General features: G+C 54.3%; 1 long non-coding RNA gene across 1 annotated transcript; it reads right to left on the bottom strand.

The window, feature by feature from the left end:
• Nucleotides 1–16,199: 16,199 nt before the first annotated feature.
• LOC147377343 (uncharacterized) lies at nucleotides 16,200–23,780 on the bottom strand. Its single transcript, XR_015137298.1, has 2 exons — nucleotides 23,530–23,780; nucleotides 16,200–20,431 (listed from the first exon to the last, which is right to left on the bottom strand). It is a non-coding gene; the product is annotated as an uncharacterized LOC147377343 (long non-coding RNA).
• Nucleotides 23,781–24,856: the final 1,076 nt, after the last annotated feature.

Raw genomic sequence — 24,856 nt, 5'->3', positions numbered from 1 at the left:
TGTTTCTTAGTGCTGCATCAAACTCTTTGTGAAGTAAAGTAGATTAGAGATAAAGAAACTATACATTGACGATAGATAGGATTGATATGGATTCAGCTAAAATAAGAACCTTGTACACACAAGAGCGCGCGCGCACACACACACACACACACACCCCTGAGATAATGTGGTCCAGAGACAACCTGGGGAGGCACCAATCCCCAGCATCGCTTTCTACTTCCTGGGGTCTCCGAACTTGAATAAAGTCAGGTTCCTCTCCTGAGACTGTCCTCCCCATACGTCTGGACCTTGAGTTGTATCTTCAGCCTCCTTCCTGCACCAAGCCCCAGAGCTAACACTTCATTGACTAATCATTGGGGAACTTTTATTTTTAAAACCTCTGGGGGAGAGGAAAGGCCATTGTGGGGCCTTTGGACTGACTCCAGGGCCACAGGGCAGGAGACCTGAGCCCCAGCACTGCCTCTGCGGGAGGCCCTGGGGTCTCAGTTCTAAGAGAACTGGGAAGCCCCTGCCTCCCACAGAACATGTGGCCCTCTCCGTTTGAGCTGCTCCCATCTCAATGTTTCCTGAACATTAGGTCCTCAAGGCACTGCCCACTGTTTATTTCATTTAATGCAGGAGCCTCATCCCTGTGCTTTCACGGATGAAGCAGGGGTTCCGGAAGTGTTATGCCGTACGTCTGGGGCATGGCGCCTGGGTGGAGTGGACAGCCTGGGAGCTTCTCCCATCTGCCCCCACTCCAGGTCTTGCCCAGGGTAGATCCTGTCTCGCCTTCTTCCCAGAAGCCTTGGCTCAGCAGCGCTGAGTGCTAGAGTGTGCCCAAGGAAGCTTTTCCCAGGGTGTGGACCCTGCCAGAAGAGGCAGCCAGCACCTGCCCAGCAGGCTGCCAGGGAGAGGCAGGAGCCCAGCTGACCTCACAGGCTCCCATGCCCACGCTCGCACTCTCACTCTGTGCCCCAAGCAGGCACTGCCCACAGACAGCAGCCTCACGGCAGCAGGGTGCATCCCAGCAGAAAAACCAGGGCAGATGGGGTATCGCTGTTTCCATGGCTTCAGATCAAGGCCAGCCCTTAGGCCCACCTGTGATAGTCGTGACCTCCAGGGACCTGTGCTGACCCCCTAGTCTCCCTCCCCCTCCATGCCCCTCCTTGGGGCTGTGCTCTAGGGTCAAATATGCCTTCTGGATCACTCTAGTGATAGCGATAACCCCAGCACTGCTATTGCCGGGGACCCAAGGAGCTTCCTTTTCGAATATTAGTTTTCTCATCATCCCTTCCTATAATCCAGAACATTTGAATGCTTCTTTTTATTTTAGATCCCTAGAAAGCTAGAATCCTCCCTTTAATCTGAGAATATTGGAACCATCCCCCCTCTTCCCTAGAAGTTTAAAACATGAGACTTTTCTTCTGTCTCCAAAAGGATAGAAGCCCAGAACTGGATAGGACCTGAGGTCTCCAAGGGACGCAGCTGAGGAAACCGAGGCCCAGAGAGGGTGAGCGACTCTCCCGGACGTCACACAGTGAGGTGGTGGCCGAGCTGGGACCAGGACCCAGTCGTGCGGTTCCTCTCTCCACGCCTGTGGCATGGAGCCTCCAGTCCCCTGAGCAAAAAAATATCCGTCTGGGTCACAGGCCCTGCTGCTAGAGCTTCCAACAGAGTGCCACCAGGAGGGTCCCTGCTCCCGTGGCCTCGCCCCAGTCCTCGGGAATGGCCAGTGGGCCAGGACCTGCATGCCAAGCCTGCAGCAGGGGCAGGAGACACCTCCCCCAGTCAGCGTGCTTGGGCCTCCAGTGCCACCCCCGAAATAGCCCAGCTCTCCGGCCCACAGCGCAGATCGGGTTGCAGCCTCCCTGTCCAGATGGGGCTCCTGGCAGGGTGGCAGGCGCTTCACCCTCTGCACTGCCTCCACCAGCCCCTCCCCTCCTCACCCCCACCCCATCTCAAGGCCAGAGGTAACAACGAGCTCCGAGATTTTGTGCAGTCATGGATCTGCTGTGTGGTCTTGGGAGAGTCACTTGCCCTCTCTGGACTGCAGTTGTCCCATCTGGAAAACGCAGAAAGTGCTTGGGGCTGTCCAGGCAGGTTGTGATACGGCAGTGAACAGAAAAAGTCCTCATCTTCAAGGAGTCTGCGGTCCACGGTCAGCAAACCCTGGTCCAGGCAGTCAGGTTCCAGAGCCCGTGTCTGTAGCCCATGTGCTATATGTCAGTGGGTTCTGGGGAGCCAGGAAGAAGGGGCTGTGCTGTTTTATTGAGGGTGATCCAAGGAAGACCTCTGAGGATTTCAGCAGGGATCCCCACCCTGGACCAGAGAGGTGGAGGTCATGGGTGGGGCCAGGGAAACCACACCCCCTCCCCAAACCAGAGCTCTAGGAGTAGAACTGAGTTTTCTGCTGCCAGCCCCTAACTGAACTCAGCCTAACAGCAACTCCGTCATTCCCCTCGGCAGTTCCCGGACCCAGCAATTCAGAGAGATGCACCTAGAAGGTTCTGCAGAGACCAAGGTCCAAGGGCCTGAACTGCCCAGGAGTCCTAACTCCAGCCCTCAGATAACATAAAGCAGTTGGAGCCCCAGGGGACTTCTCACCTGGGCCTGGGGAGTGAGGAGGGGGTCATGACATGAAGACCGCCAGCCTCGAAGCTGCGTTACAGGGTTGGGACCCTGGAGCTTCTGGGGTTCAGGCGTCTGTGGTGGGTGGCCCCAAGGTGAAGGGCTCCTTCCTACTGGGGGCCGTGCCCCCAGTACTCCAGGGACCCCCCTACTGCACTAACACTCAGGGGGGATTCCCTGGTGGCCCAGTGGCTAGGACTCTGTGTTTCCACTGCTGGGGCATGGGTTTGATTCCTGACTGGGCAAACCAAGAGCCCACATCATGCAGTGTGGTCAAAATAAATAAATAATGAAAATTAGCAGGGACTTCCCTGGCAGTCCATTGGCTAAGACTTCACCTTCCAAAGTAGGGGGCTTGGGCTCAATCCTTATTCGGGGAGCTAGGATCCCACATGCCTGGCGGCCAAAAAACCGAAACATTAAACAGAAATAATATTGTAACAAACTCAACAAAGACTAAAAATGATCCATATAAAAAAAAAAATCTTAAAAAAAAAAGAATGAAATAACACTCAGAACTGCATGGGCATTTGCCAAATTCAACCCTCTCTTCAGTCCTGTGACTTGACGGATGGGGGGCTGACTCAGTCAGGCTAAGTGACTTCCGCAAGGTCACACATCTGGGAAACAGTAGAGGCGGCTGTCTGAGTCCACAACATACCGCTTTGTTTTTTTCGGGGGGGGAGAAAAGATGAATGCAATTTTTAAAATCTTATCCTTGGGATTGGTTGTCTTTGTTGTTAAAGCAGTTGCTTATTTAACCTCTTTGTTATCTGAAGTTTCTCTCATTTGCTTTTTCAAAACACAGAGCAACTGTGGCATCTTGAAACAAGTGACCCAGGGTGATGCGAGATGTATGAAGACCAGTTAGTCATCTCCCACCTCTACCCGCCTCCCCACCATGCTAGCGGGCTGTGCATCTCCTTCCACACCTTTCTCCAGGCCCCTGCACCCTTCTAAGCCTCAGGCACCACTGCTTTCCAGATGGTTCTTTCCATCTTCCGTTAAGGGAAACTTTCCTAAGAGCCTACTATGTGCCAAGCTTTGTCGGGAGTGCTGGGTGGGCTCGGAGCAAACCCCACCTTTTTGGAGACCATGAGGAGAAACCACGAAGAGACGAGCACTGTCTGGTCAGCGCCGGGCAGGACAGGAAACGTGGGTCTGCTTGTTCCCTGTTGTACCCCAGGCACCTGGTGCAGGACATGCCACACAGTAGCTGCTCAGTAAATATTTGTTGAGTGAATGAGCTCACTGAGATGGAGAACCCAGGGTGTGGTGCCAATTTAGGGGGACTTGATGTTGAACTTGAGGTCCCCAAGAGCCACCCGAGGGAAGGGGGCTGGTCAGGTGTCCGCAGGGTTATGCTTCAGAATCTGGAGCTTGGCACCGATGTGGAGCAGGGAGAAGGGTCTGTCTGCCTCAAACTCTGCCGCCCTCCCTCCGCCCAGGGGAGCTGCCCTCTGCCTCCTGCCCCCACACCTCCCATCCCAAGGAGTTGGTTATGGGGGGGTGGTCTGAATGCGGCCTCTCCCTGGGGAGCCCCCTCCCCGGTCCCAGACTGGCCAGCCCTGCTTCCCTTCCCTCTGCTAAGCTGCCCCAACAAAAGCTGCCCTTGTAGGAGCCAGGACCGTCGTAATTAAAAAGGAAACATAATAAAGCCTCACTCTGAAGCCAAATCCCCATCTCTACAGTGGCCGCCCAGCCCGCCCCCACGCTGCCCAGGGAGGACACATGGCCCTTTTGTGAGCCCTGGACGGACGGGAGAGGGCAGCCACTCCCGCACCGCACCCCCCTGGCCCAGCCCGGCCACGGCCCTCCCTTGCCGCCCTTCCCAAGCACCTCGACTCCTGGCGGCCCTAGCCCCCTGGCTAAGAGAGCCCAGCCTCTTCTTTTCACAGGCAGGAAACAGAGGCTCCAAGAGGCAGAGCCTCATCCCCAGCCTCCCGATTGCCGCCCAGCATGTGGGCTCCATGGTCCAGAGCAGGGGGCTCAGGTGGACAATAGGCAACTGGAGTCAAGGAGCCCTCCTCACAAGCGAAGCCCAGGGGACTCTGGCACTTGAGTGCCCCCTACCCATCAAGCAATGGGATGCTGAAGCCCAGAGAGGGGTGACCTGCCTGAGGTCACACACAGCGGGGACCAAACTCCAGGGCTCCTGGGCCAGCCTGAGGGCGTCTGAAGGGCGCGGCCGGCTCAACCTGAGCACTGACGCGGGGTGAGCCCGGCTCCAGGCCCCGACATCCGGTCTCTGCGGTTGAAGACAGTGAGAGACGAGGAGAGTCTTCTTCTGTGTCTGGAGTCCAGACTCCTGCAGGGCAATGAGCACTTCCAGGCCTTCCAGAGCGGTGGGACGAGCGTCTCTCCACCAATAGCAGTGAGCTTTCAGTGAGGACCACCCTGGCGTCATCCCTCTGAACTTTTGGAAGCGAAGAAATCCCCACCCGGCCCAGCCCAGCATCTTCTCCCAAAGCTGCCAACCCCAGCCACCCTGGCCGAGGCAGAGGTCAGAGCCACCCCGACCTTTGGCCTTATCCCAAGGGGTCTCTCTCCCATCACCCCCGGGCCCCAGCTGGGACCAGCCCACAGCAGAATTGTGAGGCTGGTGAAGGTTGTCTGGGTCCTGCCTACCTCTTCCCTCGTCCTGCCCCCATCTGCTTCACCCTCCTAACGACCCCGCTCAGCACAGACTCACATCCCCCCCAGGCTCTCAGGGACCCCATGCCCAGGTGATCACGGCCGGCAAAGACCCAGAACGACCCCAGGGAGACACCGCAGCCTTCGGAAGACCAAGGAATAAGCCCCGTCCTCGATGGCTTGACATGAGGGGATCTTTGGACTCTGATGCACTGCCAGTGGGCACACATAGGGACACCCAGGAGGCACCTGCTTGGGCTGTGGGTGTCGGTGGGTGTGCAGAGAGGCAGGCTATGCCTGGCATAACTGTTTAATAAAAATAAACCACCACCCTTTATTGAGCGTTGACTCTAAGAACTCTGTCTTGCATGTAAAGCCTCCCTTCCCTTGGACTGGGGTGGGGGTGGGGGGAGGAATACTCTCTTTATTCCCATTTGAGAGCAAAGGAAAAGGACAAAGGTCAAGGGGCCATCAAGAGGTGGAAGTCTGTATTCAAAGCCAAATCTAACTGCCTGCCCGGCAAGGATACCCAGAGTTTGCCCACCAGTCCATCCACCTGCCCACCACCAGGCTGAGGTCACTGGTCCCGCCCTTTGCACGGCTGAGCCCTTCAGAGCTAGGTGTGAGTTCGGGTTACAGAGGAGCTAGTCACCCCCCCTGTTCTATTCCTGCCAGCCAACCCCAAGAACCCTGTGAAGTGTAAGAGTGAAGGTGAGTGTGTGGACATGTGTGTCCACGTGTGTATTCAGGGAGCTGCTGGCCAGGCGTGGTTCTTGAGGCCATCCGTGGTCATCCCTACCCACCTCTCTGGTCCAGCCCCCCTCAGCCACCCCTGGGCACCCAGGGCAGAGAGTAGCCGAGAGTGGGGCTGCTTGGGCCCTGCCTGCTCCTGCCCACCCCCCCAGGAGCCAGCCGGGGCGGGCAGGGATTAGACAGATAATGCTTCTTGTAAGAACAAGGGATTGTTGCAAATGGGAAGCGAGACTGTGGGGCTGGGGGTCCAGTTCAGATTTCTCTTGGGATGAAAACTGAGCCCGCCGGGAGGAGGCACTCCGCCTGCCAGGCCCTAATCCCCGGCATTCTCACCAAAACCCCAAAGAAGAGGCTGTTCACCAGTGGCAGATTCCTGGGATTCATTAATTCAGGATTTGCAGGGGGCTGCCCGGGGTTCGTCCTGCAGGCGGCAGCCTGAGCAGGGCGTCAGGTGCGGGCGGCAGGGACAGGCTGGGCGCCCAGGGAAGGGCGGCCTGACCTCCAGACTTTTCGGTCAGAGCTGGGGCATCCTGGGCTCCAGGGGGGCCAAGGATCTGCCCCAGGCTTCCCCTGGGGACCAGGATCCACCCCCCTCCTCAGACTCACCCTAGAGCTGTGTTGCTTTTTACCAGTTCCCAGCTACTGAAGCTTTTGCTCTTCTTTTCATGAACTATAATTTACCTGCAGTAAAATGCACAGTAAAATGCATCTTAAATGGACAGTTTGATGGGATTTGATGGGTATCTACACATGAGGAACCTCTGTCATGAAGACAGAGAACATTTTCCTCCCCTGGAAGCTTCCCTCCTCCCCTCTTCCCGTGAGCCCATCACCCAGGCACCCAGCCTCCTGCCTCCACTCCAGAGCAGCTCTCCAAATGCACAAGGTGCTCTCCTTCTAGGCCCCTCAGGGTCTCCCCGTTGCCCGCAGGAGAAGGTCTGAGCTTCTTTGCTGGCATCGAGGCCTTCAAGGCCCAGGCCCTCAACATCGCTAAGGCTCATCCATTAGCATCTTCCACTGCATGCTGGGTTCCCATCCACAGAACCACTCCAGGTGACAAAGCTACTGTGCTCCCTCTGCCTCCTTCTCTTTCCAATGCCTCTGCTCATGCTGTGCCCTCACCCAGGAACACCCTTCCTCGGGAGCTGCTGCCCTGCAGTGCCAGGAAGCCTGCCTTGAACTCTCTCACCCTGGCTGGGTCAGGCTCCCGCTCCACCCCCGCCCCTCCCCCCAAGCCTCTCCCATCAGCCCCTTCCCAACCTTGATGTCCAGCTCCCAGGGACAGCGTTGTGTTCAGATCTGGGTCCTGGGGACCACGTCAGGGTCGGCACGTAAATAAATCTCAGCCAGGTCTTCCCACTGCAGCTCCCCTTACCCTCCTCAGCTCCGGCCTGGCATGTACCTGGGCACAGAGAAACTGGATGGAATTGGGCTGAATCAGCAAATGTGGCCCTGGGGCAAAACTCAAACCCGAAGTGGCAAGAGAGGCAGGAAGGAGGAGGGCAGGTCCGTTTCCTCCAAGCCCCAGACAGATCTGGGTTCAAACCCTGCCCCAGCAGTTGCATGACCTGGCAAAATCACTTCAACTCCCTGAGCCTCAGTTTCCTCATCTGTAAACTGGGCACGCACGTAGGATCCACTTCATTGTTTGCTTTTCTGTTTGAGGATCTGTTGACATTCTGTGTATGAAGGTCTTGGTATATCATTGCCAAGTGGACGGGTGGGAGGAGGACAAGAGGGGAGGTAAGTGCAAATGGTAACAGGTGGGGAAGACAGAGGGGTCCCCACCCCGCTAAGGCCAACGACTACTTCCCATCAGCTTCCAGAATCCCATTCAGATATTGAGTTCCCACTGTCTGATTATCCTCTAACACTGGCCTTCCTGCCTCGGATTTGGTGGAGATGTCAGGGGCTGCAGTGATTCTGAGGAAGAATCAGGTAGAAGGTACGACATGAATGTTCACTGCGGCACCATCTACATACAACAGCCAAAGCATGGAAGCAGCACAAATATCCACTGATAGATGAACAGATAAACAAAACATGGAATATCCATATAATCACCATAAAAAGGAAGAAAACACTGAAATTTGCTATAACATGAATGAAGCTAGAACACATTATCCTCAATGAAATAAGCCAGTCACAGAAGATCACATATTATATAATATCACTTCCATAAAATGTCCAGAATAGGAAAGTCTATAGAAACAGAAAGTAAATTAGTAGTTGCTTAGGAAATGTGGGGTGGGGAGAGAGGTGTATAATATGATGGAGGAGGGTAGTGAAAGGATCTGGAGTCTCTATGGGGATGAAAATGTTCTAAAGTTGGCCATAAGGATGATTGTGCTACCAGCGAACACACTAAAAGCCATTCAATTTTATACTTTAAACAAGTAATGTTATGGAATGTGAACCGCAGTTCAATAAAGCATTTTTTTAAAGAGCAGGTGAGGAAGTACAATTTCAGCTGAGAGAGAAAAAGACACAGTCAAGGTCTTAGTGGGAAAACCAAGCCCTAGATTTCACAATACCTTATTTTGTTCACTCTCCTCTTTCTCTACGGTTTTTCCAGTAGTCATGTACGGGCATGAGAACTGGGCCGTAAAGAAGGCTGAGCGCCGATGAATTGATGCTTTTGAACTCTGGTGTTGGAGAAGACGCTTGAGAGTCCCTTGGACTGCAAGGAGATCAAAGCAGTCAATCCTACAGGAAATCAACTCTGAATATTCATTGGAAGGACTGACGTTGAAACTGAAGCTCCAATACTTTGGCCACCTGATGCAAAGAGCCAACTCATTAGAAAAGACCCTGATGCTGGGAAAGATTGAGGCCAGGAGGAGAGGAGGCGACAGAGGATGAGATGGCTGGATGGCATCATCGATTCAATGGACAGGACTTTGAGCAACGTCCGGGAGATAGTGAAGGACAGGGAAGCCTGGATGCTGCGGTCCATGGGGTTGCAAAGAGTCGGACATGACTGAGCAACCGAACAACTATTTTGGTCTCTCACACGTGACTCCACCAGGCAGGGATTGTCATCATACCCATTTTCCCGAGGGGAAAGCTGGGGTTCAGAACAAGCACCCTGAAATCACACACACACCTGAAATCACAGCCTGGAAACTGGGATTTGAAATGAGAGAGACAGGCCCAGCCCAGGCCTGCCCACCTTGCCCCACCTTGGGCTTCCCTGACGCTCCAGGAATGTGAGCATGGCATGCAAGCCTGGCATGGGCTGCCCTCCGATAGGCTGGCGGGGAGAGGGAGCGGCCACCGTGCTGGCTCCAGTCCCAGACAGATCAACACAGGTGTGGGCACCCCAGCTGGGCCCGCAGAGCTGCTGCCCAGCCCTGCACCCCAGGCCAGGGCCGCGTCCCCACCCTGGGGCAAGCCCGAGCAGCTGAAGACACTGCCCCTCCTGACAGAACCAGCTCCGTCGCCCGAGGAGCTCTGGGCCCTTCGAGGGGTGGCCGTCAAGGAGAGGGGTACCGGGCTGGCGATCTGAGAGGCAGGACCTACCGGCCGAGCATGTGAGCATCAGGAGGGTGTTTGTATAAGCATGTCCCCATGTCACACAGGGTGTGGTCACAAGCGTGTGCGTGAAAGTGTGTGAGAGCAAACGCGAGTGTGGGTGAGGACGGGTGTGTCAGCCTGCAGGTGGGAGTGTTTCAGGGTGTGTCCCGCGCCTTGAGAAAAGAAAGGAAGGGATGGACATGAACACCCATGCGTGTGCAAGGTGTGAGTGCGGGACATCACGTGTGATGGGGCGAGGGGTGGAAGACGGCAGTGCACCTGGGAAGCTCAGGCACCCTCAGGGACCATGACCACGAGACCGTGGACCAGAGACAAGAGAGCAGGCGAGGGCCGTGGCCGCCTGCTGAGCCAAGGGCGTGCGAGCGAGCGCGGCCTGGGTGGGCACCAGAGGCCTGCGCGGGCTCTACTGTCCCCGAACCCTCCTGCGTTTGTTTTCCTCTACCTCTCGACTTCCCCGGTGTCTCAGTGGTAAAGAACGCACCTGCCAAGGCAGGAGATGCGGATTCGATCCCTGGGTGAGGAAGATCCCCCAGGGGAGGGCAGAGCAACCCACTCCAGTTTTCTTGCCTAGAAAATCTCACAGACAGAGAAGCCTGGTGGGCTACAGTCCACAGGGTCGCAAAGAGTCAGACACGACTGAAGCGACTGAGCACAGCACACACACACCCCTTGACTGGCCCTCAGGCAGTGAGCGTTCAGAGGATAGATGAGCCCCTCTGGCCCACTTCAGAGTGCTTGCCATCTGAGGCTCAGTTTATACGACTGTACAATGGGGATAATATAGCTCCTTTGCCGGGGGGTTGCTAGCAGACATCAACAAGAGCAAACAGCAAAGCACAGGTGAAGAATTCAGACTGAACCGGAGGGCTACTCAGGAGCCCTCTCCTCGCCCTGGGTTTGCCCTGGCCATGCCTGTTCAGCCGAAGCCCCAGAAAGCTTGGGGCTCCAGCTTTCTCTCTGCAGCAACAGCTCAGGGAGGCAGGGGCCATCTGGGGCCAGGACCCACCCTTGTGGGTGGGCAAGAGTAGGCCCCGTGGGGCCTGGGCTCCTGGGAAAGCAAAGCCAGGATCCCCAGGTACTCTGCCCTGATGGTGACAAGTGGAGATCAGATGGCAGGGTGTGGCCCATTACCGATGTGTGTTCATTCAGCAAACCCCTCCTGGGCACCAACTCTTTGCCAGGCCTGTGCCAGGCACTGGGGATGCCAAAACCAACAGGGACTCCACCCCTGCCCTCAGAGGGTCTGGTGAGGGAGGGTACATGTAAATGGAGGCTTTAATCCAGTGGGGTGTGTGATAGGGTGGGTGGAGGCCCAGAGGAGGGCCCAGTCCCAGCCTGCAGTGGCCTGGGGACAAGACTCCCCAGCCCCGTGGGAAACCAAGGCCCAGAGAGGGGATGTCACCTGCCCCAAATCCCTCAGGAAGGCCACAGTCTGGGTCTCTCCAGCCCTGGTTTGGGGCTGTACCACCTTTACCTAAAGGACTAGCCTCTCCTCATTGTGTAACCAGGGACATGTACCTTAACCTCCCTGAGCACCCTAAGCTGGTTCCACAATAACGGAAAGCCATAGTAAGCCAGACAAGGGGCTTGTTTCCATGCTCATGGATTTCATTTATTAATTTTTTTTAACTTTTTGATTTCAGCCATTTTTAAAGTCTTTACTGAAATTGTTATAATATTGTTTCTGTTTTGTGTTTTGTTTTTGGCCCCGAGGCATGTGGGATCTTGGCTCCCCTACCAGGGATGGAACCCGCAGCCCCCACTTTGGAAGGCGAGGTCTCAACCACCGGATCATCAGGGAAGCCCCGTCCTGCTCACTGATTTTAAATGGTGAGGATTTGTTGCTGTTCAGTTGCTCAGTCGTGTCCGACTCTTTGCAACCCCACGGATTGCAGAACGCCTGACTTCCCTGTCCTTCACCATCTCCCAGAGTTTCCTCAAACTCATGTCCATTGGCTCGGTGATGTCATCCAACCATCTCATCCTCTGTCACCCTCTTCTTCTCCTGCCCTCAATCTTTCCCAGCATCAGGGTCTTTTCCAATGAGTCGGCTCTTTGCATCAGGTGGCCAAAGGATTGGAGCTTCAGCTTCAGCATCCCCTTGCTCTATTTCCCCTCTGAAATAGTCGTCAGCCCTGTAACAGTGAAGGTATGTGAAATGCAGCGCATTTAGCCCTGGCTAAAGTGCCATGCGACCTTAGGCTGCGGCTGCCCCTCTCTGGGTCTGTTTTCTCATCTGTGTAGCGGGAGGGAGAGGGCTCTCTAGGTTCATTCTCTCTCCTTCCCGAACTTTGCAGATAACCCCCACTGTATCCTCCCTGAAACAACAGCAAGAACTGTTATCATGCCTATTTTTTTGTAGATGAGGAAACTGGGGGTCAGAGAAGGGAAGTCACTTGCCCAGAGCACACAACTTCTGGTCTGCATGAAGTCACAGCCCTCCACTCCACCTCTCAGAATGGGCAGTCTCCTGCACACAATTGAGACTCCCTGAGGGCCAGAGATCTCGAGGTCCCCGGGCCCCAGAACCCCAGGAGGAGGGGCACTAGCTCAAAAGGGGCTTGACCCCACCCTGGGAGACACTGGGCTGGGTACTGAGTCAGCAGGACCCTCTTGGACCGTGTCGGCCACTCGTGGTGCAAAGCAATTACACAGCCTAATAGCGAGAAGCTGCCAAAAACACGTGTATTTACAAACCAGCCGCCACCCAGCCAAGCTGCAGCCCGGGATGGTTGCGAAATACAGCCTGGCAGGCTGGCCACAGAGGTGGTTCCCAGGCTGGTACTGGAGCCCAGACTGGCACCATCTGAGCTACAGAGGCCAAGAGCCAAGCAGAGCCACCACGGGCAGGCAGGTGACACTCGGAGGGCCGTCCCACAGGGCAGGCCAGGCAGAGCCATTCCCATCCTCTCAGGATGCCTGGCCCCCTAGCCTTCCGGTTCTGAGTCAGTAGGCAGGGCTGGGTCACAGGGAACCCTTTGGTCCACCTTGGAGGCTCTTTCTGCTTCCATCTCTCCAAATATCAAGTCCAGCTGCCCTCGTAGGGCGAAGAGGACAAGCGAAAGGTCAGGACTTAGAATGTCCCCAAACAACACTCATCAGACACCCCCGACTCCAGGAACCCTTCTGCTTCTGCTGCTTGTTGTATGACTGAGCAAATAACTCCTCGAGCCTCAGTTTCCATGACTGTAAAATGGGACAGCAACAGTGCCAAGCTCGTAACGTTGTTGTGATGAGATGACATAACATGTGCCTGCGCGAGACAAGAGCACAGCTGACTCGCAGGAAACTCTTGCTCAAGATCAGCCCGTGGAGTGCTGGTAGGCATCCAACAACCGGCTCTGGGCAGGAGGCCCTGGTTTGTAGCACTGACCAATTTCCATGATACAAATACTCTCATTGCGACCAAAGTCCAGGCTACCAATAGGACACTCTGAACAGGAAGCTGGGACCAGAGGGGAAGTAACACATTGTTATACAATGTTTCCACCGTACAGATGGAAGTAAACAACCTTCGGAGAGTAGGTAATAGTAAAATAATTTGGGAGAAAGTGAGCTTTGAGTATTACTTCTCTTTGCAATGTGATTTGTTTAGCTGTAAATTTGTAGGGTAATTTTTGCTGATGGCTTTGCCAACAACCAGTTCACACATTCCTGAGAATTTAGCATTGAGTTCTTAGGAGCCAGTCAAGCCCACCTCCAGCTCAGCACCAGTTTTACTCTTCATCATACTGTGTCACAGCTCTTTGCCTTTGTGATAGCCATTCCCTCTGCTTGCAGTACCCTTTCCAGCGACCTTTCTTCTTGGCAATCTTCTGCTGTTTCCTCAATAATCTATATAATACAATTTTTTAAATCCTCTCTCTGAAGTTACTATATCAGGTTCATTAGAATCTCATTGAATCCTCAGGACTCTGCAAGGCAGATGTTTGTGGATCCATTTTTCAGATGAGGAAACGGAGGCCTGGCCAGGACTGCCAGTTGAATGGTGACCTTCCTATGTGGGAACAGACACTGCCCAAGAACTGCCTTCTAGAGAGAACAGGTGGACAGATGCCTTCCTGGTATTGTTGGAAGAATGCTCCACTTGCATTTTCTACTCTTATGCCTGTGACTTGAGCTTTGGGCCTCCAATCCTCTGGGTTAAGTGCTGTCCTGTCCAGGCCAAGTCCTGGGCAGCGGAGAGACAGGAAGTGAGGGGAGGCCCCTGGACAGACCAGGAGAGCCAGGCAGAAGTTGGACGGGACCACGGGAGCCAGTGGAGTCCTAGGACCCATTGCCAAGACCTGGGAGCAGAGCGGGAAGGAGGGCCATGCACAGGGAGGTGCTGACCCGCCCACCAGCCCGGGGGAGAAGCTTCTAGAGGAATGTAAGCTATGAGAGAGGAGGGGGAAGACAGGCCCAGGCAATCCCAGCATAGCCCCCTGGGGAAAGTGGTGGGGGAGGGGGAACCAAAGCCAGAGAAGACCCTTATCAGGGCCTTGGCCTTGGCAGCCTCTGTGGAAGCAAATACCCCCCAGACCCGTCCATCATGGGGGCTGGGCACCCTGGTGGGCCCTGAGGGGCGAGGTCCACCCAGTGGGCCCTGGGCTGCCCAGCAAGGGTAGGTCTGCCCTGCCCAGGCAGAGGTGGGAGGTGGCATGAGGGGGTGCCAGTGGGATATAGGCAGACAGAGCTGGGTTCACACCCACTCCCTGGAGGTGTGACCTTGAGCATGGCGCCTCTCAGCCTCATCTTCCCCTTCTGTAATCCTACCTCTCAGAGTCACGGTGAAACACATGGGTAATATGCAAAGTGTCTGGCACAGACAATAATGACAGCAAAAAGTCACAATCACAGCAACCAGCATCAACTGAGAACTTACCCCACTGGGGGCACCATGTGGGGAATTTCACTGTGACCCCAGGAGGCGGGATACTGCTAACTGCTTTGGACAAGAGAGAAGACGAGCCCAGGCTTGAGGGGGTGCACCCAAGGTCACACAGCCCAGCAGCTGGGCAGATAGAAGTCTGGCCCTGACCTCCTGTATGTGGAAAGCTCCCCAGGGACCAAGATGAGCTCCGTTTCTGAGTCCTCAACCCCCAGCACAGGCATTGGCAGACAGCAGGGCTCAGTGACTGTGGAATGAATAGATATACCCCCAAATGTGATCATGCGGGCCCCACATTATGAGGCCCCAATGATCCCCATCACTTCATAGCAAATAGAGGGGGAAAGTGGAAGCAGTGACAGATTTTATTTTCTTGGCTTCCAAAATCACTGCTGACAGTGACTGCAGCCAAGAAATTAAAAGACGCTTGCTCCTTGAAAGGAAAGCTATTACAAACCTAGGCAGTGTATTAAAAAGCAGAGACATCACTTTGCCAACAAAGGTCCGTCTAGTCAAAGCTATGGTTTCTCCAGTAGTCATGTATGGATGTGAGAGTTGGACTATAAAGAAGGCTGAGCACTGAAGAATTGATGCTTTCGAACTGTGGTGTTGGAGAAGACTCTTGAGAGTCCCTTGGACCGTAAAGAGATCCAACCAGTCCATCCTAAAGGAAATCAATCCTGAATACTCACTGAAAGGACTGATGCTGAAGCTGAGGCATCAACACTTTGGCCACCTGATGCAAAGAGATGACTCATTGGAAAAGACCCAGATGCTAGGAAAGATTGAAGGCAGGAGGAGAAGGGGATGACAGAGGATCAGATGGTTGGATGGCATCACTGACTCAATGGACATGAGTTTGAGCATACTCCGGGAGATAGTGAAGGACAGGTAAGCCTGACGTGCTGCAGACCATGGGGTCGCAAAGAGTCAGACACAATTCAGCCATTGAACAACAAATGTCCCCCTAGACTTGGGACGAGTTAGTATGGAACTCTCCAGCACTCCTTCCCAGTTGCCAGGCCTCCCTTTGACAACCCAGACCCAGCCTTTAGCCCCCAAACCCAGGCCTGGCACTGAGGTGCTATGCAACCACAGACAAGTCTTATCCCTCTCTGATCGTTGCCAGTGGGTGATGGGGTGGGGAGCTCAGAGAGAGTAGGAGCTCCAACGGCAAGCTACAGCTGCAAGAGGAGCCGGAGGTGCGTGAAGAAACTCTCTGGCAGAGACTCGGGCCTGGGCAACGCGTCACTCCCCACCACCACCTGGCAGTTGCTAAATCACTGTTATAAAACCCAGAGACGACCCGAGAGTGCACCACATCCCCACCCCCGCCACACCCTTAGGGGGCAGCAGGGAGCTGGCTGAGTAAGGATGGGGGGTGGGGGGCATGAAAGGACTGCAACAAGCAGGGAGTGGCAGGACTTCCCCTCTTGCCACCAGACCCAGCTGTACACGCACAAAACACACATTCACTCTGTCGTTCAGAGTCGGGCCTGGGGAGGCCTTTCCAATGTCTGCCAAACCGATCCCTCCTTTCCTTATGCCCTTCCAAGGCCTGGGGCCCCAGGAGCCCTCAGGCTGTGCTTCTTGGCTTCTTGGGGGTCCTCACAAGTGCCTTCGGGGCTGCCAAGGAGAAGCAAGGTGTGGAGGGCTGAAGGGGGGACAAGAGACGGAACAGTCCCCCAGCTTTCATGGAGGAGCGCTGTGACTTGCTTTCTAGACTGAAGTCTGAGATGTGGTTTCATTTAGAGAAAGAAATCTGTGCCCCCAGGCTCCATGAAAACCACCAGGCCAGGCTCTAAAAGTCTCTCTGGGCAGGGAAGAGACCACTTTAATAATCAAGTAATGCTAGCTTAGACTTAGTACCTCCTTGCCTTAAGACGCAGGCCGAATTTAAGTCTTTATTCCTCTGCACTTATTCTGGGGCATAAATGACCAGGCACGAAGCGTGTGACACTTTGCACATTTTCTCCCGTTTCCCACTTGTGTCCTTTCTTCAGGATAGGTGTGTATTTCTCTCCAGCTATTGATGAGGAAACTGGACACCTCGGAGAGGTAAGGTAACTTACCCAGGGTCACCAAGCAGGGCAGCAGCAAAGCCAAGACCAGAACCCAGGCCTGTCCTCTTCCAAACCTGTGCTCCGTCTACCAGGCGACAGTCTGCAGTGTCTCAAGTGTACACGTGCCCCTGGTTCCTCTGTCACGTGTTCGTGGCCTGGGCCCCAAAACCATGGCTGCCTGGGTGGGAAAGAGCCATTCAGCACATGTGTGTCTGGGGATGGTGGTGATGAAGGGGATGGGGGTGAGGGATGTTCTTAGTGAAGACAGGACCCAGAACAGCTGTTCCAGCTGTGCCGTAACTGGGACCCCAGACAAGGGGCCTGGCCCCGTGCCTTCACTGACATTCACCAGCCGTGTGGCCTCAGGCAGGACACGTCCCCTCGCTGAGCCTCAGTCTCCTTGAGTGTACAGCGCAGGTGAGAATGCCCACCTCTTGTCATTGACATGAGAGTTCAGGGAAATCCATCCTGCAAGGGGGCATTCACCCAGTAAGTGCTCAGTGATGGCTTTTTGTCCCTGTTTCTTCTCCAGGATGTGAGTCCAGGACAATCTTGATCCAAGCAAGCAGCCTCTCTGGACACCAAAATGATGAAAAGGGAAGCTGATAGAGCATCCATGGCACTGCTCAGCTTCTCAAGGATGCCCAGCAAAGACCCAGCGCATGTCCTCAGATCCACCAGGGGGCTGGACATGAGGGAAGGGCTCCAGGGTTACAGGCGGCCGATCCGTGGAAGGGGCTGTGATGCCTCTGGAATGACAGTGGCACTGGCTGTCTCTGGGAGCCTCAAAGGAACTGGAGGGCCTCAAACCCAGACACACTGCAGGGCCCACTCCCACTCTGTCTGCTCACCTCACAGCTTCTGCGAGAAAGGCAGCACCTTTGGAGAGAGGGAGGGACTATAATGAGCCTGGTCAGTAGTCTCTGGATCCTCAGGTCCTGGAACTGTGCTTGGCACCCAGGGGGGATCGAGGGATGATGGATGGATAGGGATGAATTGATGGGGAATGGAAGGATGGAGAATGGATGGATGGGGGATGGATGGATGGACAGATGAGGGATGAATGGATGGAGGAATGGATGGGGGATGGATGGATGGATGGGGGATGGATGGATGGATGGGGTGGATGGATGGACAGATGAGGGGTGAATGGATGGAGGAATGGATGGGGATGGATGGATGGATGGGGGATGGATGGATGGATGGATGGGTGAATGAATGGATGGAGGGGATGGATAGATGGATGGATGGGGGGTGGATGGATGGGTAGGGATGGGTGAATGTAGGATGAAAGGATGGATGGGTGGATGGGTGGAAGGATTAGGGATGGATGGATGCATACACGCACGGACAGACAAAGATGGATTTAGAGCCTAAAAAGCCAAGTTATGACCACTCCTGCAGATGCTGTCAGTGGCCCTGCATGCTCCCTCAGCATTCCCATGCCATGAATTTCTCATACAAACCCCTGTGGCCCTGCCTCTCCAGCTGCAGGAACATGCTGGGCAAGAGGGCCTGAAACAGCCTTCAGCCAGACAGACAGGATGGGGAGGACAAACACCCCACCCCTCACCCCCTCACCCCTTGGGGGGACAACTCCAAGGCATAGTCTACACTCTCCCAGAGGCCCCTGGTGGCACTGAGCCCCACTTGCTCCGCACCCCGCTCCATGTTTTTTGACACACCTCTATCAGCTTCATTCTTTTCCTCTCTTCCAATTTATCTACCTAGACTTGCAGAAGTTGCTTCCCAGGTAAACTGTCTGCACTCTAATCCTGACTCGGGTTCTGCTTTGAGGGGACACAACATATAAGACAACCAGTTCTGCTATTTGCCTTTTCTAGGACCTTGAACAAGCCTCTCAATTTCCTGTACCTCAGTTTCCTTGCCTGTAATATGGGAATAACTATTTAACATTCACAATGGACCCACATGTTTGGCCCTGGGTAGGGTCTCCCATGTGCCGCACCTCATCCTGGGTGCTGGGGACACAGAGGAGTAGCCACACTCCCCCCTCCACCCCCAGGAGGAATTTACCAAAGACGGCAGAGACGTGTGGTCCGTGTCCAGGCCACAGGGTGGGCAGACCCCGAGTGAAAGCTTAGCTCTGCATACCCTCTCTGCACGCTCCTGGCAAGCTACAGAATCACTCTGCACCTCCACTGAGCTTTCTGTGAGGTGGCAGCGGTAACCAAACTCATTTCACCGGGCTCTTATGGAAAGCAAGATCCTGCAAGAGAAGGGGTTAGCCCTGGGGCTGGACACAGCTCTCAACAAAGGGGAGAACAGGTCATGGTCATTGTGAAGAGAGAGGGGCATCCAGAGGAGCAGAAACTGGGGGCCAGGTCACTGACAGTTTGGTTGTAAAACAGAGGGAAGGAGCTAGCGCCCTGCAGTCAAAGAAGGAAGCAGGTGGCCCAAGATTGAGGCAGAAATGAGGAAAGGCTCTCAGGCCGGAGTCAGACCATCAGGAAGGCTTCCTGAGCCCTGGGAAGGTGGGGTGGGAGCTGTCACCATCTGCACCCGACCTGCCTACCTACCCCCAGCCCCAGCCCACACCCCAGGTTCCCACCACTTTCCCAGAGGCCACTCAGGTTCCTGGCCTTGCTGATGCCCTCCCTCTGCAAGAGTGCCCTTCCCTTCTCCTAGAGCTGAGTGAAGCCTGCCCTGAGTTCCACCCAGGGTGACCCATGGACGAGCAGAGGGCGCTTCACCAGCTGTATGCTGCTCCCCACCAGGCTGGGTGATAGCACACAGGTTCCTGGGCTCCAGCCCTTCAGCTTCGGCTCCCAGGGGTCTGTATGACCAGGATGGGGAACCCTGATTGGGCTGCACACCCTTCAGTATGCATGGGGAAACTGAGGCCCAAATTGCTAACATGTGGGGCACAAGGTAACCCAGCAAAGTGCCCAGGCTGGGGTTCTGACCCCATTCCTATGCTCACCAAGCCTCCCCACCCCTTCTGGACACACCTCCCCAGTCCCTGCCAGGGCAGCCCCCACTGGGGGGTGGTCTTGCTTCAGGAGGTGCATCTATCTGCCAGCCCCCCACCCCAGTCCAGAGGGTTGCTGAGCTCCGGGAGAAGCGGCCGGGTGTTCAGCCCCAAGATGCCTCCCAGAGGTTGTGCCAGAGTTTGGCAGGTGGCAAGGCTAGGGTGCAGGGGTGGAGAGGGCCCAGCCTCGAGTATTTAAATATTTGCTTTCTTACAGAATGGCATTCTTTGGAATATTAGCCAATTTGTATAGAATTAGTGCATGCTGGGCCCCCCGGTGACACTGGAGGATTCCGAGGAGGAGGAATGTACCTGCAGCCTCGCCTGATGAGAAGGTTCTGGCAAGTCCCTACGTAGGAGCGGCCTGCCTGCTGGGACAGGCAGGGCCGGGGGTGGCAGCCGGCGGGTGGGACCCCCGGACACTCCTTGGGCAGCCTGTGCCCCACACCTATCACGAGCTGCAGCCACCAGAATCCTTCTCAGAGTAGCAGGGCGAGGCCACCACCCTTTTCTCCACGTGTGTGCACACACACCCTGCTGAACAAGCCCAGGGCCAGCCCCGGCTCCTGGGTCAATGTCCCCATGGACTGCAGCACGCCAGGCCTCCCTGTCCCTCACCATCTCCCAGAGTTTGCCCAAGTTCGTGCCCATTGCATCGGTGATGCCACCCAGCCATCTCATCCTCTGCTGCCCTCTTCTCCTTCTGCCCTCAATCTTTCCCAGCATCAGGGTCTTTTCCAAAGGGTTGGCTCCTCCCATCAGGTGACCAAAGTATCAGAGTTCAGCTTCAGCATCGGTTCTTCCAATGAGTATTCAGGGTTGATTTCCGGAGCTGAATTCAAATCCCAGCTCCGCTTCTTAACTCGCTGTGTAACCCTGGACAAAACGCTTCACCTCTCCGGGCCTTACTCGCCCTGCTTGTAGAATGGAGAACAGGGACTTCCCAGGTGGTGCTCACAGCGAAGAATCCACCTGCCGATGCAGAAGACACAAAACACGAGGGTTCAGTTCCTGAGTAGGGAAGATGCCTTAGAGGAGGCAAGGGCACCCCCACTCCAGCATTCCTGCCTATAAAACCCTATGGACAGAAGAGCCTGGGAGGTTATAGCCCATGGGGTCCTAAAGAGTCAGACACGACTGAGCATCTAAGCACATTAAATACTTACTACTATTTTACCCTCCAATTAAAAATAAATTTACAAAGGAAAAAAGGAAAATGCTTCCAGTGGAAACATCAGCTGAAGGATAGTAAAAGCGCTTGCCTGCAGCCACGTAAAGGAACTCGCGCTGGGGTCCTACAAAGCGGTGTGCGTGTGCTGACAGTCGGAACGGTTTAACCCGGGATTCAGCAAACGAGCCGCACTCCCGCTGTCTTCTTCTTGTTCAGTTTCTAAATCATGTCCGCCTCTTTGCGACCCCGTGGACTGCAGCACGCCAGGCCTCCCTGTCCTTCACCATCTCCCAGAGTTTGCTCTTGCTCATGTCCATTGAGTTAGTGATGCCAGCCAACCGTCCCATCGTCTGTCACTCCCTTCTTCTGCCTTCAGTCTTTCCCAGCATCAGGGTTTTCTCCAGTGAGCCGACTCTTTGCATCAGGTCGCCAAAGTATTGGAGCTTCAGCTTCAGCATCAATGCTTCCAATGACTAGTCAGGGTTGATTTCCTTTAGGCGTGCCAGCAAAGAATCATTGCTGGACTTGGATTTCAGCTGTTACTCGTACACTGAAGCTCTTAGCACCTGAAATTTCACGCTTAGACATGCATTCCTTCTGCTTGGACTGGTTGGATCTCCTTACAGTCCAAGGGACTCTCAAGAGTCTTCTCCAGCACCACAGTTAGAAAAAGATATATATTTAAGTTGATTCTAGGAACAAGCACTTCGTGAGCACCTTTTAGGTGACTTTGAAAAAGCTATTCTTGCTTTCAGGCCCTCAGTATCTCTACTTGTAAAACTGGCAGGTTAGGATACGGCTTACGACGTTCCTTCTAGAGCTACCGTGCAAATCATTCATTCAGGCAACATTCTCTGACTACTAAGACAAAAGGTGAAAAGGAAGGAATCCTTATGAGCGCAATGTTTAAGCAGAAGGAATGCATGTCTAAGCGTGAAATTTCAGGTGCTAAGAGCTTCAGTGTACGAGTAACAGCTGAAATCCAAGTGCAGCAATGATTCTTTGCTGGCACGCCTATCCTCTGTCATAGAAGCCATCGTCACCAGATGGGGTCAACACCTATGCGCTTGGTTATTAAACTTCTACCTGTAAAAGTAGGGTAATAGCAGTGATTTCCTCAGACAGTTTTAAGTATTCAGGGAGATACATCTATGATGCTTTAGTTGAGCAAGATCACCCCTCCCCGGACTTTTTTCCTCACTCTTCCCTGAGTAACTCTTCTCTTTCACTTTCATTCCTTTACTCACTTAGCACATAAACCCTGAGAGCCCCCTACCCGCTGGGCACTGTTCTGAGAAGGAGAGTGGCCAGGGCTGCAGCAGACAAGACCCTTGCTCTCAAGGGTCTCACCTTCTAGGTGGCAGGGGAGTGAGGGAGCCAGACCCAGGAAAGGCAATAAATGAGACCAAGGCACAGGATGCTTTGACTGAGTGTGACTATGGGCCTCTAGGGAGGTCTCTCAGGGGAGGTGATATTTGAGCTGAGACCCAAGTTTCATGCAAGAGCAGCCATGCAAGGATCAGGGGAAAAACATTCCAAGCAGAGGGGACATCTGTGCAAAGGCCCTGAGACAGGGGTCAGGCTGCTAGGTTTTAGGAACATAAAGGTCCAGGTAGTTGGAACTTGTCAAGTGCATGACTAGGTTATAGAAGAGGTTCATGCTGAACCTTCGAAGTCATTAAACTCCCCAGCAGGTCTCCATTCTCGCCAGCATCCCTTCCCTTGTTTCCTTAATGGCCCAACGAGACCCAGGACCCTGTGGGCAGAGACCACAGTCTCCTTCGAGGAAAAGGGTGGACAAGATTCTCACATGGCCGTTTTAACTTTTCCTGAACTTAGGAAAGCCATCAAGTCTTTTTCCTCCAAGGAAGAGGCGCACCATCTGGGGAGGGGCAAGATCCTGAGCAGTGCCTTCCTAGGAGCAAGGATGCTACAGGCAGGAATGCAGGCCCCTCTGGGAGCCTTTCAGGCCAAAGTCAGATCTTGAAAAGGCTCAGCCCCACGGGTGGGGATTAGACAGGCTGCAGGGAAGCGCTGGGATTATGGCAAATCCGTCAGGCACAAAGCCAGGCAGGATTTCCCCTGCCCTCACCGCCACCCCTGAGCTGGCCCCTCAGCTGACCCCAGCCCTGGTCCAGCCCTGAGCCTTTGTCCCTTCCTGTCCATCAGCACAGGGTCTGTGGAAGCGAGATGCTAGGCCAAAGCCTTGGGGGTGGGAGGTCCCAATACAGTCACCCCCAGCCTCTTCTGCCCACCTCGTACCCAGATGGCTGGCCCTCTCTGCTCTCACTGCTTGGAGGTTTCTGGGCCTTCAACCCCTTAAACCAGAGCATCTCTCACAGCCAGATGGGTTCCCAGTGGGCCCAGTCCACCCTGCAGCATCCCATTCCAGATGGACAGCACTTTGTTATTATTGCTTTACTTTTGATTTAGGTCCAACATATAAAACCGTATACAAGTCAACCATATACAAGTCAAAGACAAGTCTTTGCCACCTGATGCAAAGAGTTGACTCATTGAAAAAAAAAAAACCCTGATGCTGGGAAAGGAGAAGGGGACAACAGAGGATGAGATGGTTGGATGGCATCACCGACTCAATGGACATGAGTTAAAGCAAACTCCAGGAGGTAGGGAAGGACAGGGAAGCCTGGCTTGCTACAGTCCATGAGGTCACAGAGTCGGACATGACTTGGCGTCTGAACAACAGCAACAGCAAGTTATGTGTGTACAACTCAGTGAGGTTCTACAATCTGGATGCATCCCACATAGAGAAATCTCAGCAGCACCGAGGAGACAACTCTCCCCAGCCCCCCACTGCCAGAGCCCCTCCAGACCCGCTCACCCACCCTTGCAAGGGTGAGCCAGTTTCTTGCCTTCCTTCACTGGAGGTTAGTCTCACCTGCTTTGTGTTTGATAAGAAGGAGGGTCACACAGTGTGTGCTGTCTTTGGTCTGCCTCCTTGCACTCAGCACGTCTGTGAGATTCACCCACGTTGCTGCCTGTGGTGGTGGTTCGTTCTTATTGCCCTACAGTATTCCATCAAGTCTGCTGTCAATGGTCACTCGACCATTTCTGCCAAAATGAACATAGTCAATGGTCACTGGAGTCATTTCTGCCAAAAAGAGAGTATTAATTATCTATCACTGCATAAGTTATTCCAAAACTTAGCAGCTCAAAACAGCAATAATCTTAATATCTCACAGTTTAAGTGGGTCAGGAATTAGAAAGCAGCAAAGCTGAGAGATTTGGGCTCAGGGTCCCTCACGAGGTTGCCGTCTAGACCTCATCTGAAGGCTTGTCTGGGGCTGGGAGACCTGCCTCTAAGACAGTTCACGCACATGGCCGTGGGTAGGAGGCCCCGGGTCCTCACTAGGTGCCAGGCCTCCGTCTCCACAAGACTGCTTGAGTGCCTTCAGAACACGGCAGCTGGCTTCTGATGCAGAAGAGAGTGATGAGGAAGCTGCAATGGCTTTTATGTCCTCATCTTGGAAGCCACGCGCTCCTGCCGCATTCTACTCATTGGGGGGGTCACTGTGCCCATGTTCAAGGTGAAGAGAATTAAACCACCTCTCGAAGGGAGAAGTGAGGCTTCCCAGGGCACTCAGTGGTAAAGAAGCCATCCGCCAAAGCAGGAGACACGGGTTTGATCCCTGAGAGAAGGAAATGGCAATCCACTCCAGTATTCTTGCCTGGGAAATCTCATGGACAGAGGAACCTTGTGGGCTGCAGTCCATGGGGTCACAAAAGAGTTGGGCACGACTTAGCGGCTAAACAACAAAAACGAAGGGAGAAATATTGAAGAGCCTGTGAGCATATCTTAAAACCACAGCAAGCTGCAATTCCTGTTTGCATCAGGTTCTCTCCCTGGTCCTGGCAAATGAGGCCAGTAGTCCCACTCCTATTCCCTGGCCACCTCCTTGTTCCCTGCCCACTCCCTCAGCTCAGTCAGCAATGAAGAGAGACAGACAGACCCAGGTTCTGGGCCCTGTTTGGTCAAGAGCCTCTCTGAGCCCCAAGCTCCTCTTCTGAAAAATCAGGATAACAAGAGGTGCTCACTTTGAAACCATTTTGAGGATTGAATTCCATCTGGAGAACTCCCTTATCCCTGAATTCCATTCCCTCGTGGCACCGAGTTTATAATTCTGGGTGTGAAATTGAGCCAAAGCCTTTAGCACATTCAGTGTAAGTCAGGCAAATCTTACAGAAAAACCACCAACTTCCCTTCC

The sequence above is a fragment of the Bos grunniens genome, chromosome 2 (genome assembly GCF_055505025.1).
Source record: "Bos grunniens cultivar Pamir isolate PY7600 chromosome 2, Bosgru_T2T1.0, whole genome shotgun sequence".
NCBI lineage: Eukaryota > Metazoa > Chordata > Mammalia > Artiodactyla > Bovidae > Bos > Bos grunniens.
This window is presented reverse-complemented; position numbering and strand designations above follow the sequence as displayed.